This window comes from Caretta caretta, chromosome 3 (assembly GCF_965140235.1).
Source record: "Caretta caretta isolate rCarCar2 chromosome 3, rCarCar1.hap1, whole genome shotgun sequence".
In the NCBI taxonomy this organism is placed as follows: domain Eukaryota; kingdom Metazoa; phylum Chordata; order Testudines; family Cheloniidae; genus Caretta; species Caretta caretta.
The window spans coordinates 22,583,590-22,596,939 of record NC_134208.1 but is presented as its reverse complement, the minus strand read 5'-3'; the positions used below and the strand labels follow the sequence as shown (position 1 = coordinate 22,596,939).

General features: G+C 44.7%; 1 long non-coding RNA gene across 1 annotated transcript in view; it reads left to right on the top strand.

The window, feature by feature from the left end:
- Positions 1 to 12,157, top strand: part of LOC142071383 (uncharacterized) — a 150,199-nt gene extending 138,042 nt beyond the window's left edge. Inside the window, exons 4-5 of the long non-coding RNA XR_012667417.1 lie at positions 8,852 to 8,911; positions 11,646 to 12,157. This is a non-coding gene — a long non-coding RNA (uncharacterized LOC142071383). The remainder of the gene's footprint in view (positions 1 to 8,851; positions 8,912 to 11,645) is intronic.
- Positions 12,158 to 13,350: the final 1,193 nt, after the last annotated feature.

Below are 13,350 nucleotides of genomic sequence, written 5' to 3'. Positions count from 1 at the left end.
CATTCTTGTGAAAGTTGAAGCAGGAAATTTAATTGGAATTAAGCTAAACATAATACATTAATCTTGGTCCTACATTCATTTTAATAGCTTCTACCTACCCCAGTAAAGATATTGGCAGTGAACACCATTTCTCCATGTCTTTTGTCACTTTTCTAAGTATGACATCCATGTTTGCAGATACTACCTTTGATAAATCAGAGCATATCCTGATGCCTAAGTAGGTTATCTCTTTTGCTTGAATGAAAAGAGAATGATTGTATTTTAGATGGATTTGGCCTACGAGAAATATCCATCACTTGAGACTTATTCCAGTTTATTCAAAATCCTGATATCTCTCCAGAATAGTTTACTGCAGATAGTAGGTGGAATCGAAAAAGAGGAATTTTTGAGAGTGAGCAGAATATCATCTGTATATAGACTAATCTTGCACTCAGATGGTAATTCCTTCAATGGAGGGTGTCTGTCTGATATATGCTGCTAGCAATTCCAGGGCTCTATTAAATAGTAGAGGCAATAGAGGGCATCCCTGATGAATTCCTCAATTTAACTGAAAAGAGGAGGAGATAACATCATTTGTCAAAACAGAGACAAGAGGTGATATAACATCAATCCAGCTCAGAAACTTAGGTTCAAATCCTAATTTTCTCTAGATTGTTTGTAGGGTATGCCCATTCCACTCAATCAAATGTTTTTTCAGCATCCAATGATAGGATAGCAATTGGAGAATCAGTTGTTTGTGCTTGGTGGATTAAGCGGAATATCTTCTAAGTAGTGTCCATTGCTAATCTTCTGTGAATAAAATCCACATGATCTGCATGAATGATTGATGGACCAATGTTGTTTAAGCGTGAAGCAAGAATCTTTGTCAGAATGTTATAATCTGTGTTCAACAGTGATGGAGCGGTAATCACAACAATGAAGACTGTCTTTGTCTGCTTCTAGAATTAGGGTTATTATCACCAGTGTCATGTCCCGTGACATTATTTCTTTTGTAAACATTTCACTGTAGACTTCTGACAGTATCAATACTAATTGATTGATAAATGTTTTATAAAATTCTACTGGAAGGCCATCACACTCAGGTGCTTTGCCCAAGCCAATTGCCTGCTTAACTTCTAGCAGAGAAATATATTCCTCCATAAGATCAGCTTGCGGTAGCGACAATATATTTTGGGGAAGTCCCTCCATGAATTGGTCTAATAGATTGGAATTGAAATCACCATGAGATGTGTAGGGCGATTTATAAAAGTCTTTAAATTGCCAGTTCATTTTATCAGGTTCTAGTACAGAAAGACTGTTGTCCTGCAGCAAATAGGATATAGTACTATTGGATGAAGCCATTATAATTTTTTTTTTGCTAGTAGTGTGCCCGCTTTATGCCCCCATTCATCACATCTCTGATTAACTTTATTAAGCATGAATTCAATCTGAGTGGACATACATTGATTGTATGTGTATTTTGAGGAAATGAGGGCATGCAGCAGCTCATTATTCTGAGGGTCTTCTTTATGTTGGTTTATTTTTTTTCAAATTTAGCAACCTCCTCTGCCAAAGAATTAAGTAATTTATTCCTTTTTTTGTTCCTTTCAGATGTGACTTTTATGTATTCTCCCTTTTTGGCAGCCATCAGTGCTTCCCATAACGTTGTAGTAGAGGAGACAGTATCTGTATTTTCCTTCAAAAATTTGGTAATGGATGTTTCTAGAATCTGAAGAAATGTAGAGTCTCTAAGTAAATGTGTGTTTAACTTTCATCTTGAGGATCTTATAGGACTATGACCAGTATCTAAGTGAAGAGAAATTAGAGCATGATCAGAGATGATGGTATTACCAACTTCTACCTCCCGATACGCAGGAATTAGCACCTTAGATATCATTACAAAAAAAATCTAGTCTGGAATAGGAGGTGTCAACCCTAGAGAAATATTGTAGTCACACTTCATAAGGTACTTCAGTCTCCAGATATCCACTAGTCCAATATCCTTCAGTAGGGATAATAGATGGCTTGCAAAGGCCTGAGATTTTCACCTGGAACACTGAGATTTGTCTAAAATATCATCCATGACACTGTTCCAGTCTCCTTCTAGTACCACTGAGACATCACCTCTGTTGGAAATAATGTCAGTTATTTCTCCAATAAAGGATGAGGATTCATGCATGGGGTTGAGGAGACCAGGAGTTAGCACAAAGGGGACTGTTTGTGACTCCGTGTTAAGGCTATTGTAGCACCTATTACTGGGTTGGTATGCATGGTAATCTATGTATAGAACTCATAACCTATTTGGGGTGTGTGCCCTGCTTATTAGCAATCTGCCCTAAGGTTGGTACTCATGCTCCTGATCCACTCCAGATAGCTTGACTGGCGTAGTTATAGATCATAGCTCAGAACTGCTAAAAGTTTAAACTTGATACTGAGAGTTTTTAAAGGCTAAAGAATAGACACAATGAGTGAATCACCATCATATGATGATCTTGACAGAAAAGACCTTGAATAGTTATGCAAGAGAGGGGAATATCCCGTAAAAAGAAAACTTCTGTTCAGGAGCTGAAAGCTTTACTTATAAGTGCTGACCAGATGGAGCCTGAAAACCTTTCTACCCCAGATGCAATGGAGGAAAACATCACAGGGGAACTGGCCTGATTGCTTCTTGAGAGCCCAGGAAGAACACGAGCACCAGAGACTCACGGCAGAACTGCTGATCAGGGAGACCAAAGCAGTTGAGGCAGCTGAAGAGAGAGAGGCTGATGGAAGCTCAAGCATTACAGCTCAAAATACTGGAGCAGCAAAAGGAATTTCTCCATCCAGTGACAGGTTTCAGAGTAGCAGCCCAGTTAGTTTGTATTCACAAAAAGAAAAGGAGTACTTGTGGCACCTTAGAGACTAACCAATTTATTTGCGCATAAGCTTTCGTGAGCTACCTATGCAAATTGGTGAGGATTTTTATCAAGCCTTCCCCAGGAAAGGGGGTGTAGGGCTTGGGGGGATTTTGGGGGAAAAGACGTTTCCAAGCGGACTCTTTCCTGGTTATATTTGTTAGACGCTTGGTGCTGGCAGCAATAAAGTCCAGGGACAAAAGGAAAAATAGTTTGTACCTTGGGGAAGTTTTAACCTAAGCTGGTAAAAATAAGCTTTGGGGTTTTTTCATGCAGGTCCCCACATCTGTACCCTAGAGTTCAGAGTGGGGAAGGAACCTTGACCACAAATAAATTTGTTAGTCTCTAATGTGCCACAAGTACTCTTTTTCTTTTTTCCATCCAGTGAGTATGCCACCTCACACCACCAGAAAGTGAGAGAAAGTCTGCCCAATTTATAAAGAAATTGACTGTATAGCAGAGAACCTGTCCACCTCTGAGAGACTTTGTGGGATGCACAAGATTCAGTGGATAAACAGATGCCTATCCTCTCAATCAGATTAACTGGGAAAGCCACACAAATGTTTAATGATATGGAGGAAGCAATGCTAACAACACAAAATTTAAAGAAAATGTATTGAAAAGATTTAAGATTACCCTGATACCAATCCACTGAAGTATAGAAGTCTCAGAATGTTTGGCAATATCACCCATGTTGAATATGTGCATAAAATGTGTTGTTTTATGAGAAAAGGGACAATGGGGGCAGCGGCTGAAGGTGATTATGAAAAATTGTTTGATCTGATGGCACAGGAGCAATTGTTATGGGTAGTTACAGGTGAGGTGCAGCCATCTGTAACAAAAAAACAACAACAACCGAAAACCAAAACCTTCCACAGTTTTAGGGGCTGCAGAAATTGCTGATGAACATATTGAATCAAGGGTCCACAGGAGTCCAAATCCCAGCAAAGGGAAATCCCCATGTCACCCAGGGTAAGAAGGAGGAGGGGACTGAAAATAAACCTAACCCCAACTTTGATAAAAAAAACAACAACAAAAAAACCAAGGAAGCCCAGGTTTTAAAGTCCCGTACCAAAAGGGAAGGCAAGTAGTCTGCCATCACTGTGGTCCTGGTCATATAAAGCCAAATTGCCCAACATTTAAGGCAACCCCAAGATCCACACCCACACCTGACACAGTGAGTGCCACTACCACTACCCCAGAGGTGGCAGCAGAGAAGGTGAGAAACCCAGTGAACTATATTAGGACTGAATTTTGGGAAGACAGTGAAGGATTTATTAAGAATGCTAAGGTAAATGGCATACATTGTAATGGCTGGAGAAAGACAGTGTCCCAATTCACTTTATTTAAGGAAAGTTTGGTAAGGGAGGAAGACAGACTTCTTGGTAAAAGTTTACATATTTTAGCTTTGGCAGAATTCTCTGGAATTGTACCTCATGCTAAGGTCCACCTCAAGTTCAAGGATTTTAAGGGAGAGGTTGTGGACATTAGGAATCTGTTTCCTGCTGATATTTCAATAGGTAAAGATATTTTAGTCATGTCTAGGTCGGTTAATGACGTAAGTTGCACCCGGAAAAAGTATGGCTCTTTGTCTGTGGACAGCAGGGATGGTTGCAAGGAGGAGGGAAATGCCCTCTGTCCTTTGTCAGCTGAAGGTAGCATGTCTTCAGAGGAGGATTCCATTGCTTTGCCCAAGTCTGCTCTGAACTTAAGCGAGACTCAGAAGAAGTTTTCTGAGGCTCAGCAGGCTGATCCTTCCCTGGACAAAGAGAAGAATGTGGCTCAAAATAACACCCTGGCTGGGGAAGGATAGATTTTTTTTCTAGAAGGGGGTTTGTGCACAGGCACCAGCTTCTAATTTTCCCTGGGAGTGCTCAAACCCCACTCAGCACCAGGACCCACCCTAACTCCACCTCTTCCCCCAAGCCCCCACCCCTGCCATGCCTTGTCCCACCTCCACTCCACCCCTTCCCCCAAGGCCGCACTCCTGCCCCACTTCTTCCAGCCCTGCCTCTTTTCAGCTTCTTTCCACCATCTCCCTCGAGTGCACCCTGTCCCCGCTCCTTCCCCTTCCTCCCAGCACCTCCTGCACGCCGGTGAACAGCTGTTCCATGGCATGCAGGAGGCGCTGGGAGGGGGAGGAGTTGATCAGCAGGGGTTGCAAGTGGTCAGGAGTCGGGGGGGTAGAGAGGGAAGCTTGGCTGCTGGTGGGTGGTGTTAGGATATAGATATTCAGGCCTGTCGGTAAAGGCCTGTACTTGAAGAATTTAGGTGTATTCTTATCACTTGGCTAGTTATAGAGATATAAAAGAAAGAATCAAAATCACTGTCTGCTAGTGTAAGGTCCTTCTCTTACTGTGACAGTCTGAGGCCCTGTTCTTAGGCTAAGGCCTTTGGATAAGCAGCAGAGGCAGCCATAAGCTGGGAAGCGACCGGTCACATCCTCACATTCCAAACTAGTCACATTGAAAGAAGGTGCTATTAGGCTGTTAGGAATACAATCCTGTCCTGATAATGCCTGTCACCTCCAGAGAAAGGGAAGTGCCTAGAAAATGTAAAAGGAAACTTAGTTTGATAGCATCCTGTCTGACAAGAACTCACTTATCAATAGCTGGGATGTGAAATCCTCACTTCTGTATTGTTTTGTCATTATAGTTCCCACTTTGCTATTGTTTGTCTGTATAATCTCTGGTTCTGTGATTGTTCCTGTCTGCTGTATAATTAATTTTGCTGGGTGTAAACTAATTAAGGTGGTGGGATATAATTGGTTACATAATCATGTTACAATGTTAGGATTGGTTAGTTAAATTTCAGGAAAATGATTGGTTAAGGTATAGCTAAGCAGAACTCAAGTTTTACTGGTTTCAGAGTAACAGCCGTGTTAGTCTGTATTCGCAAAAAGAAAAGGAGTACTTGTGGCACCTTAGAGACTAACCAATTTATTTGAGCATGAGCTTGTAGTCTGCAGTCAATCAGGAAGGGGGTGGGTGTGTGGGTGGGGGAGATGGGAACAGGGGTAAAGAAATTGGAATCATGTTTTGCTAAAGGGGGAAATGGGAACAGGGAATGGGGGTGGGGAAATTGGAATCATGTTTTGCTAAAGGGGGAAATGGGAACAGGGAATGGGGGTGGGGAAATTGGAATCATGTTTTGCTAAAGGGGGAAATGGGAACAGGGAATGGGGGTAAGGAAATTGGAATCATGTTTTGCTAAGGGCAGGAATGGGAACAGGGACACAGGTGTAAGGCTCTGTGGTGTCAGAGTTGGGAAGGGGGACTCTAAGGAAGGAAACTGGAATCATGTTGCTGGAAGTTCACCCCAATAAACATTGAATTGTTTGCACCTTTGGACTTCGGGTATTGTTGCTCTCTGTTCATGTGAGAAGGACCAGGGAAATAAGTGGGTGAAGGAATAAGCCCCCTAACAGGTGGCATCCTGATGAGGTTTGCAAGCTGGTGCTTGTGCCTGATAAACTTAGAACAGAGTTGCTGCAGTTAGCTCGTGATTGCCCATTGGTGGGACACTTAGGAGTGGCAAGCACCCACCCGTGACACCATGTTGAAGCTGTTGAAGTGCCTGAGGAGTTCCCACGTGATACTTGATTGGTGCAATCTAATTATAGAACTCACAACCAATCTGAAGTGTGTGCCCTGCTTCCTAGCAATCTGCCCTCTGGTTGGTACTCACAATCCTGAACCACTCCAGACAGTATGACAATATGTACATGAGTTGCCTGGTTTTCCCAATCACCGTTCCTTTTCTTCAGGGCTTATATTTTCATTTTCTTTTCCTTTATGAGAGGATCATGCTGTTACCCTTAATGAGATCTGGTCTGAATTCCTGTAGTGCTTGCCAAGCAGCTGATGGGGTATTGAAGTATTTCACAGAGTTAGTCAGCTTCATTATGAAGATTGCAGGATCCGCTGACACCTCATTTGATGCCATTAAATACTGCTCACTTTTTGCTTAAATTTACAGAGAAGTCTAGATACAAGAAAATTTAAAATCCTTATACTTAAAAATTCATTTTTTCTTAGCAGCAGACATCAGCTAAAACCTGAGCCATTTAAAGGTGATGGGTCAGGGGTTGAGTTATTGGCTTTCTTTCTGGTCCCTGCCACTCAATATGCCCTTTCAATATCCAGAGGAAGAAAACCCAGATCCAATCCCAGTACCTCAGAGAATATATTCTGGAGTAAGCTAATAATATTTTTTCCTTTCAGCCCTTCCAGGACCCCAGTAACTTCAAATTATTCTTGCATAATCTGTTTTTAAGATCTTCTTGTTTCTCCCCAAGACTGGTTAGTCTTTGCCTTAAAGAAGCGGTCTCCATTTTAACAACGAGGAGTCCAGTGGCACCTTAAAGACTAACATGGCTACCCCTCTGATACTTATTCTCCATTTTAACCTCCTTCAGTTCTAGGGCAGTTTTTGTAGTTTGTTATCTAAATAGGTCAAACGAGCTTTGACTTCTCCAACATCTGTAAAGAGCTCATGTATATCTTGAGATGAGAGATCAAATTTGGTAGTTAGAAAGTCCTTCATAGCTGCAAAGTTCTGAGTGAGAGACTGTTTGGTTTCTTCAGCCTTACCTTTCTTTGGAGATTCGGAGTTGGGTCATTTGGCGTTTCTGTTTTTCTCAGCAGGATCCATAATAACATTACAAAAAGTGTCCCCCTCATCTGATTAGTAAATTTCTGACAGAAAGTTATGATTTAGATACCTGGGAGCCCTTAACTGATAAGGATTCATGCATGGGGGTTGAGGAGATCAGGAGTCAGGCCTCCATCTTCTCTACCAGTCACGTGACATCCCCCCAGTTGCATTTGAAAACCCCTCAGCCACCACCAATCTGCATCTTTAAGTGCCTAACTAGCTTTAAAAATCTGTCCTTCAGTGGCTACCCAAGGGGAAATGGTTTCTGAATTCAAATTTAATACTATTTGCCCCCTGAATTCACGTTTTATACTGTTTCCCCCTGTAACAAATTGGGGGTTGTGTTTGTACCACTTCTGAATTGTGGATGATTTAATGAAATTGTTTCATGAAAACACTGTCATGGAAAGCCTACATGAACATGAATCGCCCCATGAGTAGGGTGACCATATTTTCCCAAAGGGAAAATGGAAGACCTCACAGGCTGACCTGAGGATCCCATGTTCTCCCCGGATGCACAGGACCAGCCAGAGACCCTCCCCTGGCCACCCACCTGCACGGGGCTAGCCTGAGGCCCCCTTCGATCCCCTGTACGTGGGGCCACCCCAAGACCTCCTGCTACCCGCTTGTGCGGGGCTGGCCCAGCCCAAACCTCTCTCCAGAGCCCTCCCTCCCGTACAGGCCTGGCATTGGCACTTGCCTCTCCTCCCCTCACACATTCCTCCACCCACCACTAAGGGTCGCACCACACTTTTTTGGCAAAACTGGGCATTTGTCCAATTTCTTTTGCCAACTGATGATCAGTTTGCAAGAGCAAATGAGACAAATGCCCAGTTTTGCCAAAAAAAGTTGGGAGGGCTGGGACAGGGCTTAAAAAAGGGACAGTCCCGGCCAAAATGAGATGCATGGTCACCCTATCCATAAGTTTCCAGGGATGTATCTCGTCTCTGCCAGGCCAGAGACAGTGGTGAGTGATTGTTTGTCCATTCAAAGTAAAACACTACCTGAGACAATAGGTTTGCTTTAGCTGGGAGAGCTGTCTGAAAGGAGGGGGTCTGGAAAGTAATAGAAGCAGGTGATTGCAGCAGGAGTCTCTAAATTGACTCATGGGGGGCGGGAGAGGGAGAGTTAAATGGGGAGAAAGCCATTTAGCACCCAATTAAAACGAGGGAGGCTACTGCAAGGGCAGGGTAGGCAGTGGGGTGGAGGAATGCCTGGCTGACTGATGGAACACCGATGACCCCCGCAAAGGCTCCGAAGGGGTGTCGCCAACGCTCATGGTTTTGTCACTAGTCTCATGATAATTACTGTTTTCCTTAAAGCCCCAGCTCCTGGAGTCGAGTGGACATGTGATGATTTCAACCTTCATTCTTAAAGAAAAGGTAAGTTTCTAGCCCTTATGGCTGTGGAGAAAGTGCCAAAATGTGACCCCATTGCTGCGCACCCTCAAGGCTCAAAAGGCAAATAAAAAGAACACCAAATCTATTTTTTTTACATAAGCTCATGATTTTAAAGCCAATCTCATGATTTCTGGTGAGCCTGACTCATGATTTTTGAACATTTGGGGTTGGCAACACTGAGTGAGGGACACTGTGTTTGAATGTTTGTTATGAGCTGTTCTCGCCTGTGTTTACATGATTAAATATAAAGACCATAAAGATCCTGTACAGAGGGGGAGGAGGGCTGTTTGTGTGGACTGCTTCACAACCACTGCGTGCCTCAGAGGCAGTTAAAATGTAAACCAGAATCTTCACATCTTTGGGGTGAAGTCCTGAGAGCAGGGCATGTTCTAGTACTGGGGACTCTGAAGGCCAAGGGTCCAGTCTGCTCCCTGAGGGGCTAGGCAGCTGGATAGTGGGTTCCAATACTTGGAGAGGGATGCCAGATAGAAGGTCTGTGCTCTGAGCGTGTACCTTTGGACCCCAATATTGGAGCAGTGCCTGGACTCCAGTCAGGTGCCAGAAGGTTGAAAGACCCTCGGGATCCAGAGCACAGAGGCTTGCATTCCCCTCACAGCAGTCCTACTGGGGGGCAAGAAGGGGTGTCCCCTAGAATCTGTGACAGCCTTATTCATATTGCCTGCATTTGGTCTGCATTATCTTGAACTGATTTTTAACTGTTTTAAAAGTATTCTACTAACACAGGGCTTGGCATGTGAAGACAGGCCTTAAACCTACTCAGAGTTCACTACCGGATGTGTGGGTTCGCTTTTCTTATAATGCCCCATGAGCAGCTCCATCCTATACCCCACAAGTAGTTGAGACTGGAATTCCACCTTCCTGGGTTGTACGGCAACTCATACTGCATAACATGCAAATTCTCTCTAAGACCCCAATGGCGGCAGCAAGATGAGTCAAGAACACAGTTACAGCTTTACCTCTCAGTTCCCCTGCTTCACTAGCTTTATGTCAGGAAGACCTTAATGTTATTTCAACACACTTCTGTTGTTTAACACAAAAAGAAAATGCTTTTCCACAAGAATGCCTAATAATATCAGAAGTGCACACAAAGGATTGGCTCCTGCACTCTTAGGCCTTGTCTATACTACAGAGTTTTGTCGACAAAAGGCAGCTTTTGTCAATAAAACAGTGAATGCATACACACTGCAATGCAATGTTTGGTGGCAAAAATTCCCTGTTTTGGTGACAACATAAAACCACCCCGAAGACAGACATAAGGCTTTTTGCATGAAATTGTTGTTGAAAAAGTGCCAGTGTAGCTCCCACGCTTGATTTTATTGTTTTAATTGGCCTCCAGGAGGTGTCCCACAATGCCCATCCTGACCGCTCTGGTCAGCAATTTGAACTCCACTGCCCTGCAGCCAGGTAAATAACCATCCACCCTTCCCACTTGGAAGCCCTGGGAATTTTTGAAATTCCATTTCCTGTTGGCTTGACGTGGAGAGGTCTCATTGCATCTTTCCAGGTGACCATGGTGGCTTATTGCAGCAAACACTCACCTGCTTGAACCACTACAGAGCTGCTGGATCTGCTCAGTATATGGGGAGAGGAGGCTGTGCAGTCCCAGCTGTGCTTGAGCTGTACGAATTTTGATACCTACGGGCAGATTTCTTGAGGCTTGTGAGAAAAGGGCTATGATTGGGACACACAGTAGTGCAGATCGAAGATAAAGGAGCAGAGGCAGGTGTACCATAAGGTGAGGGAGGCGAACCATCGCTCCGGTGCTGCACCTAAGACCTGCTGGTTCTATAAGGAGTTGGATGCTATCCTCAGTGGACCCTACCTCCATCACCAAGAGACCCGTGGTGGATACTTCAGCGGGCCTGGAGGTGGCGGAAAGAGGACCTAACCTGGAGAATGAAGTCATTGCTGAAGAGGTGGAGTTATACGACGATGTGGAGCTCCCAATGGGGTCGCCTGGTGGGGCAGGCAGCCAGGAACTGTTCACCACTCTGGGGGTGTCTGGCCAGTCTCCGCAGTTGCTCTCAGGCGAGCAAGAAGCAGGAGAGGAGACACCTCGTAAGTGGCTATGGTTTGTATAGTGCTGAGGTGGGTTCAGGGAGTAAAAATGTACAAGGCTGGCTGTGTTTCTGTGTCCTGGACATTTTCTTGTGTAACTAATCAGTACAGCAGAACAGGGCATTGATACATGCTGAGATCTCACGGGAATCCTCCAGAGAGATTTCTAGGGAAGTTTCTGGGAGGTACTCGCCAATCCTCTGCCAAAGTTTCCTTGACAGATCTGCTTTGTTCCTTTCCTCATTGTAGGAAACTTTCCCACGCCATTTGGCAATCACTTGTGCAGGGACCAAAGCGGCACACAAGCGAGTAGCATAGGGACCAGGGCGGCAGCCACAGCCGTGTAATAGATGTGCCCTTGCTTCCCTGCTTACCTACAGAAGTGAGATATTTGCTACAGTGTGGGAGAATTTTAGAATTTATTCCCTAGTTGGCCGCAATGCAACCCTTGCAGAGTGCTCTTTTCCCCATGTAGAGCGCTCCCCATACTTTGGGTGTTTGCCAAGATGTGTGCTTGCCAAGGGTCAGCAAGAAAGTTATTGGTATGTTACCAGACATGTATCTTAATGAAATGTTTCAATGTTGTGCGTGAACTTAACAATCATGCTTCTGTGCATTGTTCCTTGTGCTTCGGCAGATGTGGCCTTGAGGAACATCCCACACACACCAGCCGAGCGTCTCCACCAGATCAGAAAGCACCCAAGATGGAGCAAAGAAGACATGTTCTGGGAGGTCCTGCAGTGCTCCAATGCAGAGAAAATGGAATGCACAGGATGGAGGGAAGCCAAAAGGCAGCACAGAAAAGAAAATCAGGAGTTTGGTGAGGACGCTACTGAGCGGATGATTAAAGTCATGGAGGAGCAAACACAGGTGCTGAAGTCCTTAATAATGCTGCAGACTGAGCAGATGTGTGCCTGCCCTCCCCTGCAGCGCATTCAGAACTGTTTTCCATGCCCACCCCCCGAAATTCCACCCACACAGTCCTTTCCACTCTCCGGGACTTCTCGGTTTCCTCTTCACTCCACCCCCTCAGACAAGTTTCAAAATGATAGCTGGACCTACACACAGCTCTGAAAGTCTGCCCTTCCCTGGCACCTCCTTTCCCACCAAGCGTCTTTGTGTATGTGTGTGTGTTGGTTCTCATGCAATAAAAGCAAAGTTTTTGAATGGTAACTCATCTTTATTTGTTTCTGACAAATTGAGATAGCAGGCACTACCAATACATACACAGGCAGTTTAAGCATTTGCTTACTGGAATGTAAGGCCCCAAATTTCACCATTGCTTCCTAGGAAAACTACATAGAAGCATAGAAGCATAGAATATAAGGGTTGGAAGGGACCCCAGAAGGTCATCTAGTCCAACCCCCTGCTCAAAGCAGGACCAATTCCCAGTTAAATCATCCCAGCCAGGGCTTTGTCAAGCCTGACCTTAAAAACCTCTAAGGAAGGAGATTCTACCACCTCCCTAGGTAACGCATTCCAGTGTTTCACCACCCTCTTAGTGAAAAAGTTTTTCCTAATATCCAATCTAAACCTCCCCCACTGCAGCTTGAGACCATTACTCCTCGTTCTGTCATCTGATACCATTGAGAACAGTCTAGAGCCATCCTCTTTGGAACCCCCTTTCAGGTAGTTGAAAGCAGCTATCAAATCCCCCCTCATTCTTCTCTTCTGCAGGCTAAACAATCCCAGCTCCCTCAGCCTCTCCTCATAACTCATGTGTTCCAGACCCCTAATCATTTTTGTTGCCCTTCGCTGGACTCTCTCCAATTTATCCACATCCTTCTTGAAGTGTGGGGCCCAAAACTGGACACAGTACTCCAGATGAGGCCTCACCAATGTCGAATAGAGGGGAACGATCACGTCCCTCGATCTGCTCGCTATGCCCCTACTTATACATCCCAAAATGCCATTGGCCTTCTTGGCAACAAGGGCACACTGCTGACTCATATCCAGCTTCTCGTCCACTGTCACCCCTAGGTCCTTTTCCGCAGAACTGCTGCCTAGCCATTCGGTCCCTAGTCTGTAGCTGTGCATTGGGTTCTTCCGTCCTAAGTGCAGGACCCTGCACTTATCCTTATTGAACCTCATCAGATTTCTTTTGGCCCAATCCTCCAATTTGTCTAGGTCCTTCTGTATCCTATCCCTCCCCTCCAGCGTATCTACCACTCCTCCCAGTTTAGTATCATCCGCAAATTTGCTGAGAGTGCAATCCACACCATCCTCCAGATCATTTATGAAGATATTGAACAAAACCGGCCCCAGGACCGACCCTTGGGGCACTCCACTTGATACCGGCTGCCAACTAGACATGGAGCCATTGATAACTACCCGTTGAGCCC